At 31.4% G+C, this 10,502-nt stretch overlaps 1 pseudogene; it reads left to right on the top strand.

Annotated features, from left to right (window-relative positions):
- Positions 1-3,986: 3,986 nt before the first annotated feature.
- LOC117923905 lies at positions 3,987-4,901 on the top strand (annotated as a pseudogene).
- Positions 4,902-10,502: the final 5,601 nt, after the last annotated feature.

The raw sequence follows: 10,502 nt of genomic DNA, 5'->3' as shown, positions 1-10,502 counted from the left end.
TTCTTTGTATAATTACACAACTTAAATATTGTTAAAATCTATTAAGCATGAGCTGTCAAAACTAATTCTTAACTAATCCTCACTAACAATCAGCAACATAGCATAGGTTTAGAAGAAAATTTGAATTTCTATACATGTGTTGATCGTTATTATGTGTTTGTTTGGTCTGGCATTGTTAATTCATCTACAAAGTAAATTAAGGTTTACTATGCTCCATTTGGTTGCTAAAAAGATATATATATATATATATATATATATATAAGGAACGAGAGTGAAATTCAAGGCTTAGGGTTTTCTACATTTGGAATGAGAGAAAATGAAGGCTGGATCTTTCTTTGAACTTCTTCAATTTTCTCCATGTTAAAAAGAAGTGGTTCAGTTGCATTTTTTTGTTGGTTAATGGTCTGTTTAGTTGCTAAGAATTCAAGGCTACCTTAAATTTGCTACTACCAGACTTCAGTTTCTAGTTTAAATGTGGAATTCTCACAATTTTTACATGTTCATCCTACTTAAATCATGTTTATTAGAGTTGAAAATTGGAGTCATGGTGGAGAAATGTCTTGGTCATAATGATGTGGTCACTTGTCCTAAACCAAGGAGGCAGCTGATAAGGTATGCCCTGTTCATGAATAGTTTCTCAAACTTAAACTATGTTAGGAATTACAATTTTTCAGATGAGATGGGGGGCAATCTTTGGGCTTTTTTAACTTTTACGGAAATTTTAAAAAATTAATACTAAAAAATGGTAGTTGTGAAAATATTGATAGATCTACGACAGTTTTGGCCACGTGGAAAGTGTCTTTTGAAGAGACACATTCCACAATTTTCAAAATCATGAAAGAATTGAATTTAAGCTAAAGGTATCTCTTGAAGAGACACCTTCTACAATTCCAGAAAATTGGATTTATATTAAAGGTGTCTCTTGAAAAAACACTTTCCATGTGGCAAAAAATCCAATATGCATTAAAGGTGTCTTTTCAAGAGACACCTTCCACAATTTGACAAATTTGAATGTCTTATGAATTTGATTTTAAAGCTAAAGATGTCTCGTGAAGAGACACCTTCTACAATTCCTAAAAGTTTTAATTTATACAAAATGTGTCAAAGGTGACTCTTGAAGAGACACCTTCTAGAATTCCAAAAAATTAGATTTATACTAAAGGTGTCTCTTGGAAAGACACTTTCCACAATTCCACAAAATCTAATATGTATTAAAAATTGTGGAAATGATTTTAAAGCTAAAGATGTCTCTCTTCAATGTATGAAAATTGTGGAAAGTGTCTCCTCAAGAGACACTTTCAATATAAACCCATTTTTTTAAAAAATAATGGAAAGAGACACCTTCAATATAATTCCATTTTTTAGGAATTGTGAAAGGTGTCTCTTGACACCAACCACAATTTTAAAAATATTGGGTTTATACTGAAAGTGGTTGTTCAAAAGACACTTTCCATACAAAAAAAATGGAATTATCTTCAAGAGACACTTTCCACAATTTTCATTATTTTTTTTAAAAAATCGATTTATACTGAAAGTGTCTCTTGAAGAGACACTTTCCACAATTTCCATACATAGTAGAAAATTTCGAATTTATGGTCAAGGTGTCTCTTCAAGAGACACCTTCCACAAAAGAAAAATAAAATTTTATCTCTTAATTAGTATTACCTACACTATAAGAAAAAAGGTCTTCATTGATAGTTTTTCATCGTCAAGATAAGGTATATCTGTTAAGGTAGATCAGTATTCACATATGTCGTCTATGCCAGTGTCAAGAAATGATAAAAGCTAGCTTGACATATGCATATGTTAAGTAGACCTTATTTCTATCAATGTAGGAATCTTATTAATATGACATATGTTAAAACGTTTCTTCCACTTTAGTCAAGGTTAGGTTAAACATATGTGATGGTTAACTCATTGTTTTGTCAAGATTATATTCAATATATGTTAAGCTTAAGTATGATATATGTCAACGTTGTTTTATATGCTTTTAAATTTAATTTACACATATGTCAAGGATGTTTTTTGTTTTTTTTTTTTTTCAAAGTTGAAATTTAATATGTTAAGGTTCTTTTATTCTTATGTCAAGGAATACAATTTCTTTTATGTCAAGATTTCTTTATTCATATAAAGGAAATTGTTTTATTTCATATCAAGGTTGCATATGGAACATGGCAACATGTTGCCCAAATAATCTGCATCAAAATTGAACCTGTTGTGTGTGTGTCTATATATATATATATATAAAGTACATGAATGTATAAAATATACTTTAAAAAAATATGAACATGTAGGCAAATATATTGACAAAAAAAAAAAAAAAAACCTTAATATCCTTGCATAATCTTATATTATCTCACATACATCCAAAAAAAGGCATATATGTACCCAAAAATCCAATAGTTATACATGATAAATATAATGTAGCCATGATCTTGTGCCTTCAAAAGTGCTGTAATTGCTGCAAATGCCACCAAATCTTCTGCAAGTAAGAAAAAAAAATCAGTATATGTTTATATTTGAAAGATTAATAAAAGGATATAAACATGTATCCAAATATATTCCAAACAACCTAACAACTATATAAAATCTTGTTATCTTGTCAAATATATATGAAAAAAGAATAGATATTTACCCAAAAATAACCAAATATCAAGTAGTTGTACATGATAACAAAAATTTATGCGTGATCTTCTCCTCTAAAAACTGCAGCACTGCAAATGTCACCTAACCTTTGGCAAGAAAGAAAAAAGTAACATTATTTTATATTTATTTTTTAAAGTTTATTAAAAATTCAATGAAAAAAAATCTACATCCAATGTATATTAAACATGTCACCTAATCTTTTGCAAGTATGAAAAAAAAACAACATTATTTTATATTTGTGTTTGAAAGTTCATTAAAAAGATATAAATATGTATCCTAAATATATCAAAATGTATCCACAAACAACCAGCAAGTATACATGATCTTATACTATTATCAAATAGTCCAAAACATAGTTCTGAACCAAGATTAGAACACTAGATGTATCCGCTCATGACTACTATCTACCACTCATTTTCATCCAATTCCACTCATAGTGAGAAACTCGATTCAATTAGTCTAAAACTGCATGCAGCAGTGACTAAACATGGGTTTGAATCCAATTTTCCTGTCATGAATTCTATACTAGACATGTATTGCAGGTGTAGTTGTTTCTCTGAAGCAAATAGATATTTCTATGAAATGAATCAAAGGGATTTGATCACATGGAACACCTTGATCGCGGGATATGAAAGATCCAATCCAACTGAGACATGTAAATAGTCCTTTATCTGATGCCACCAATATCTGATTCTTTGTTTAAATATACTTAAAGTATTCTCAAAACTGTGTTTGCTTGCTATTTTCACAGCAAGAAACTTGTTGACTATCTTGCCAGAGAATATTGGAAGGCTTTCACGTCTCATTCGTCTTGACTTTCATCAGAACAGTTAGTGAATCTAGTCTCTACAAGGTTTTTCCAGTACGTATGTAAAGTTTTAGAGGAATTAATAGTGGTTTTTAAGTATACTCTTTTATCTGAACTATTTTCTCTCAACTCTTCTAATGAAACATGTGCATTTGAGTTATGCAGGAATTTCATCAATACCAGCATCAATAAAGGGTTGTTGTTCCCTTGCAGAGTTTTATATGGGTCATATTCTCATTCCTTGTTGCAAAAAAATTTAGATATTTGGGAGTGTCTGGTGTACGTAGATTTTCTTTCATTTTAAATCTTTTTATATTTGATATTCATCTAGTTGTTGTGGCTTCAAGTTTCAAGAATAATGTGTTGTCTTTACTACCAGCAGAGATTGGGGCACTTTCTCTTTTAGGGACATTAGATCTTCACTCAAACCAGGTGGTAGACATTCTATATTCAGTTTAAGTATAAAATTTATCCGAGCAGTGTCAAATTCTTCTGAGTCTTCGATATACCCTCTTTGAGTGATTTATCCTACATGTTATTTCTTCTTATCTTAGTTAGCTTCACATTTACCAGCATTATGGCTGCCTGCGTGACGTTAGCATTTTTGAATTGTGGACAACAGATTCATGGGAGGATTATTCGAAGAGGCCTTGATGGGAATTTGGCCTTGTCTAATGCCCTTATAGACATGTATTCCAAATGTGGAAATATTGCTGATTCATACTAAGTTTTTGAGGGTATGTCTCGTAGAGATTTGGTTTCTTGGACTACCATGATGATTGGGTATGAGACTCATGGGTATGGAGAAGAGGTTGTTGAATTGTTTGACAAGATGGTCAGGTCAGATATTAAGCCTGACTGAGTCTTGTTTATAGGCATTCTTAGTGCTTGCAGTCATGCTGGACTTGTAGATGAAGGCTTGAGATATTTTAAATTAATGGTGGGTGATTATAACATTAGTCCAGACCAGGAGATTTATGGGTGTGAAGTGGATTTGCTAGGACGTGCTGGGAAAGTTGAGGAAGCTTATGAATTCATAGAGAGCATGCCATTCAAGCCTGATGAGTGCGTTTGGGGGCCATTTCTTGGAGCTTGTAAAGCACACAGGTTTCCCAATTCCATAAAATTAGCTGCTCACAGGATATTGGATCTGAGGCCTAATATGGCAGGACTTATGTGATGCTATCAAATATATATGCTGCTGATGGTAAGTGGGGGAGTTTGTAAGACTGAGAAAGTTGATGAAAAGAATGGGAAATAAGAAGGAGACTGGTAGGAGCTGGGTCGAGGTAGGAAATCATGTCTATAGTTTTGTTGTTGGGGATGAGGTGGGCCCTAAAATAGAGGGATATATCAAGTTCTGGAAAATTTGATTGGGCATATGAAGGAATCAAGGTATGTTCCTGATTTAGATTGCTTGATATATGACTTAGAAGATGGCACTTGAGAAGCAGTTGAAGTCTAAAAGGTGAGAAAACCATATACAAATGGGGGATTGAAGAGAGTCATTTGATTTTATGAACAACCTCGAAGTGGGTACTAGCAAGAAAGTTTCGAGGTGAATTGACCTTTCCATCTTTGAAAGAGATCCTATTTTATTATAACAGAGAAGAAGAATGATCTGTAGTAATAACATGATGGTGTGCAACAAATAAGACATCTTATCAAATCAGCAAAGACCATTGTTTGTATATACAAAATTCATAATATACTTATCTTATGACCTTAATTTGTACTACAACACATTAATAACCAAGAGAAATGCATTGAAAGATTATTCTTCAACTTACTTGGTTGTGAGTGCCCTTTGTTGTTGGGACAACTTCTAGGACTGCAGCTTTAGATTTTGATAACATGTTTACAACCTCAACTCCATGGATGTGAAATGAAAGACAAGATGTGTTATTTAAAATGCATACCATGTAGGACTAAGACATTCAACTCCTTAAACCAAATTCAGTTGATACGATCTTTGAAAATTTTGAAATCTCAAATTTAATCACTAGCAAGGAGCTAACCTTAACTTGTTATGGCATTGGCAAACCAAAAACTAATTGATGAGAGGAGCTTTCCTTCCATGGTGAACACCATTTCAATGGAGAGGAAGAGTGGCACTTTCCTTTATGTTGGATAACATTTCTATGAACCTGCAAGATTAACAAAAGGCAAGGTTAAACTCATTTTGTAGCATTACTAAGACAGCCAAGTAAAATCTGCTTTAGATAGATTATGTATCATTTTTTATTCATAAAATCTACATCCAATGTATATTAAACATGTCACCTAATCTTTTGCAAGTATGAAAAAAAACAACATTATTTTATATTTGTGTTTGAAAGTTCATTAAAAAGATATAAATATGTATCCTAAATATATCAAAATGTATCCACAAACAACCTAACAAGTATACATGATCTTATACTATTATATATATATATATATATAAGATATTTACTAAAAAAGAACCAAAAATTAAATAATTATGCATGATAACAAGAATTTATACATGATTTTATACTCTAAAAATTGCAAGTGCTACAAATGCCACCCAACCTCTTGCAAGAAAAAAAAAAAACAACATTACTTTAAGTCTATATTTGAAATTTTACTAAAATGATATTAACATGTACCAAAATTTATGCGAAAAGAATCCAACAAACATACATAATAAAAAAAAAACATGAATTAGTACTTTCATCAAATGTATCTTTTAAAAGATATAGGTATGTACCCAAAAGTATCCAAAACTTCAGCATCTATGCATGACAATAAGATCTTACATATGATCTTGTCATCTCAAAATTGCAACAACTGCAAATGTCACCCGAAACCTTGCAAAGAGAAAAGATGCAACATTAATTGAAATTTATTGTAGGTAAGTCTTCAAAAAGTTTAGGAGAAAAAAAATCAAGTAAATTTTCATTCAAGAAAGCAACTTAAATGTAGGTAAGTCTTCAAAAAGTTTAGGAGAAAAAAAAATGTAACCTCAACAACCATCCACTTGAGCTCTTTTTTAGATCCTTTCTTCTTTTGAGATACAAAAATTCGAAACCCCCTACAAAAAATAAGATTACATTAGTGTTCATTTTGAGATATGAAAACTAAAATTATGGTAGGCTTACATGTTCACAATATCTTTTATATCTTGGTATGGCTGTTGCAATTGCGAGTCTAAATAGTAGACTATTTGTGATTTGAGGTCAATTACAGCAAAACCCAATGAAACCTACAATATATTAACATATAATTTAGATAAATAGCATTTATAAGGCTAAGAAATTAAAAACAATTATGATTAACAACTTACCTTGGGTTATATGGAAGAAAAACCAAGTCTGCCAATTTGGAGTCAATTAGGCGATCAGCAATGAACCTTGCTCTTTTTTCAATTTGTGGGGCTATTGTTCCACCTTGGACACCATTCCTGGATGAATAAATATAATTTTCTCCTGTAGTGTCTCATCCAGATGTTCATGCAACCGCCTAATGAAATATCACCCAATTTAGAATTACTTAACAAAAAAAAAAAAAAAAAACAGCTTCTACTTATTTATATCATGAATGTAACATAAAGATTTACAACAAAATCTCACCAAATATAGAAACATATGCAATTCATAGTCAACTCTTTTGCAGAAATTACATCATTCATTTCACTTGTCAAGAGGAAAGTTTGAAATTTCATCCCAAAAACATTGATTGGAAAGTCAACTTTGGGTGCCGGTTTACCCTCCAACATTGCTGAAACTGTTTTAGAAAACAGTTGTACATCTCTAGGATTCTCATATTTGATTTTCTTTGGGGATGCTTGTATCTTCTTCATTTTATTCTTCCTCTTGCCAACATCCTAAACACATAAATAGATGCATGACATTAAAATGAAAAATAAAGAAACCAAGAGTGTAGGAAAATATAACTCAACTTTGAAAGTTTGGGTATAACGTTATTCACCTCATCATCATCATTTATCACAAATGCAATAGGCCACAAAACCTCATATCCAACACCCTCCCTTATTGTCCTAATGTTTTCAGAAAGTGGGAATGGAAGAAGTGCATTAGGTTGAAGAGGGTAAAGGATGACCACTAATATATCAGCACCATCAATGGAAATCTGTGAATCTCGTAAATAAGTTCCATATGCAACAATGTTATCTTCAGTTTCAAGAGCTAATTTGCATTTATAAACCTGTAAAAACATATTTTGTAATCCTTAGTCTTTCATTATAGTTATTTTATATATTGTTTTTATAAATTTAACTTAGAAAAAGGCATATATACCTGAGTTAGTGGAGAAGCTTTTCGAGTCCCTTGTGCTGATAGGTTCTCCACATGAGCACTATCATGAGTCTTCCTCCTATTTCTTCATGTTGCAACAATTGTTTCCTTATGTTTGTGCTGCTCACTTCAGAGCGGGGTGTGAGGGGTTCTTTTTTTCCAGCTTTCAAAGCAATGATCTCCTCTTCCAAGCTCTTGACTTTCTCCATTAACATCCTTTGACATTCCTCCTCTTCAAGAGTTTTTGTGGGTTTTGGTGTGTTGAAGAATTGTTTGGGCTTTTTTTTCCACCTTTTCCTCTAACCCGTCCAGGATGCTCTAATGTACCCAATGCTAAAGTGAGGATATCCTTTTGGCCAACACATGTGATCTTCCCTTCCTCAACAGCCTTTGTCAACTCATCCTCCAAAAAAATATAAGATACTTCAAAAGTCATATTAAATAAATAAAAAACAAATGAAATTGACTAAAACTAAGTATAGGTTTGACAACTTACAATCTTTTCCACTACAGGCCTCGTAACTTCATCATATTCACCTTTTTTCAATCTTGCTAGCTTCCACAAGACCCATCTATCAATAGGTTTCCTCGAACCTGTCTTTTGCATCTATCAAAAAACAAAAAAGTGAAGTAATTAAACTTTACAAAAGTAAATGTCCAACAAAATAAAAATACTAATTCAACTTACCAATTCTTCTTGAAGTCCTGCATATCCTTTCCTACTCACTCGATGAATATAAACGTATTTTGCCCTCCTTTCTTTTCCTTTTTTTGATTTAACTTGAAACTCTTTTGACAACCTATTAGCCACTAACTTTCTCCAGTCTTCAATTGGAATGTAATTATATTCAGTTGGTGGCTGCAAAAGATACTCGGGCTTATCCTTATAAGGCAGGATATACTCTTTTGTCAATCTGTGCCTGAATGACCTAAAGCTAGTCCCAATGGATGATATGACGTTGTTTTTGCTATTCTCATCAACCAAGAATGCACCCTAAAATATAAGATCTTGATTATTTACACAAAATAAAGGAAAATAATTTCATTAGATTACTACATACTTTATAAGAAGATATTGATTATTTAATAATCATGTCAGTCTACACAAAATATAGAAAAATAATTTCAATAGATTTCTATATACCTTAACGCAATCCCATAATTTCTCCTTCAATTCCACAGGCACTACTCTCCAATCAGTATGATAAACTGGCACCATGGTTCGTGCTAACACACCCATGTATGATACAAGCTGTACATATCCCTCACCCACTCCCTCACCATCATCATTATATTGAATGTCAATTTTCAGTCCTTCACTTCTCTTTTTAGCAATTTCAGGTTTTAAAGTTGGGCCTCTTAACCTTTTTGGTGAAGTAATCTTCTGTTTTCCTTCCTTTTCATCCATCTACATGACAATCAAAAGAATATGATTAATCTCATAATACATACATACATATATATATATATATATATCTTACATTCAAAAGTAAAACATGATATTTTAATAGTTACCTGCTTTTTATCTCTTCTTGGTGGAGCCATCCGTAAAAATGTAGCACTTTTCTCCCAAGTTCCCAAATAATTCAGAATTAGGCAATAATAAACAACACTTGAAAATGTATCTCAACTAAATCTAAAGAAATTAGTTACGAAATGATTTCATAAGTATGAATAAATCATTGTTGTACAAACTTTGCAATACATGAAAATTAATCTTAAATGTTGATTATGAAATATGCATAAAATTAATAGGCTAATCTATTGCTAAACCTCAACAACAACATATCATCGAGTTTAAAGAAAATTACCATGACTTATCTTATAAACACACACACACACACACACATTCTACCATTATAGCTTAGTTAAATTACATCTATTTTAGTCACTACTGTTATAAGGTCCTAATTGGAATGCATGTTTCTAGTTAGGATGCAATACTCATAAAATGAAGTTTAAGAGTGTGGGTTGAGGATGCATTGCAAGGTGTTTGATTTTCCTACTATTAAGCATATAAGTATTAATCATATGTAATGAGATGTGGTTGCCTTAACTTTAATGATTCTAGGATACATGGCTTCACTTACACAATATTGAGGATGGAGTAATGTCACTAATAGTTAACAATAACAAACCAAAGACTACATTCGTTGAAGTAAAATAAATTGAAGAAGATTTTCTCTAAATTCACATAAAGTCAAAAATCCACCAAATTCACATTAATGAAACTTTATTTGAATTTTTTAAAACTAATGTTATTCAATTACACAAAAATTGCAACTTGATCAATTATCTCTCAAAAGTTTTGTTCTCTAGCATAAACAAGTGACCTAAAACAAAGGAAGGAGCAAGAAAATAAAAATTATGGTATTCATACACCGTTTCAGTTGGAAATAAGAATATTCAACTATCAATTAAAACATATTTTTCCATTGTTAGATGACTCCTAACGAAGATCAACTTCATATAAGGTAGGTTGTTATTATGTTTACAGTTAATTCATATATGTTATTTATTAATGTTTCAAACCGGTTCATTATGGGTTGGTGGATTCAATCTATCTTCCCATAAAACCTTTTGCTTTGTTTTGCATAGTACGTAGTTTAACACTTTGATTTAAAGTTTTTAATTCAAATCTATGGAAACCTTCAATGCAATTACCCCTTAAATTATTTAAAAGTTGAATCAATATGAAATAAGTGAGTAATGGCTTTATCTTGTCTAATCTTAAATTAAACATACAATATCAACATATAAGCAACATTTAT

The sequence above is a fragment of the Vitis riparia genome, chromosome 10 (assembly GCF_004353265.1).
Source record: "Vitis riparia cultivar Riparia Gloire de Montpellier isolate 1030 chromosome 10, EGFV_Vit.rip_1.0, whole genome shotgun sequence".
In the NCBI taxonomy this organism is placed as follows: Eukaryota; Viridiplantae; Streptophyta; class Magnoliopsida; order Vitales; family Vitaceae; genus Vitis; species Vitis riparia.
This window is presented reverse-complemented; position numbering and strand designations above follow the sequence as displayed.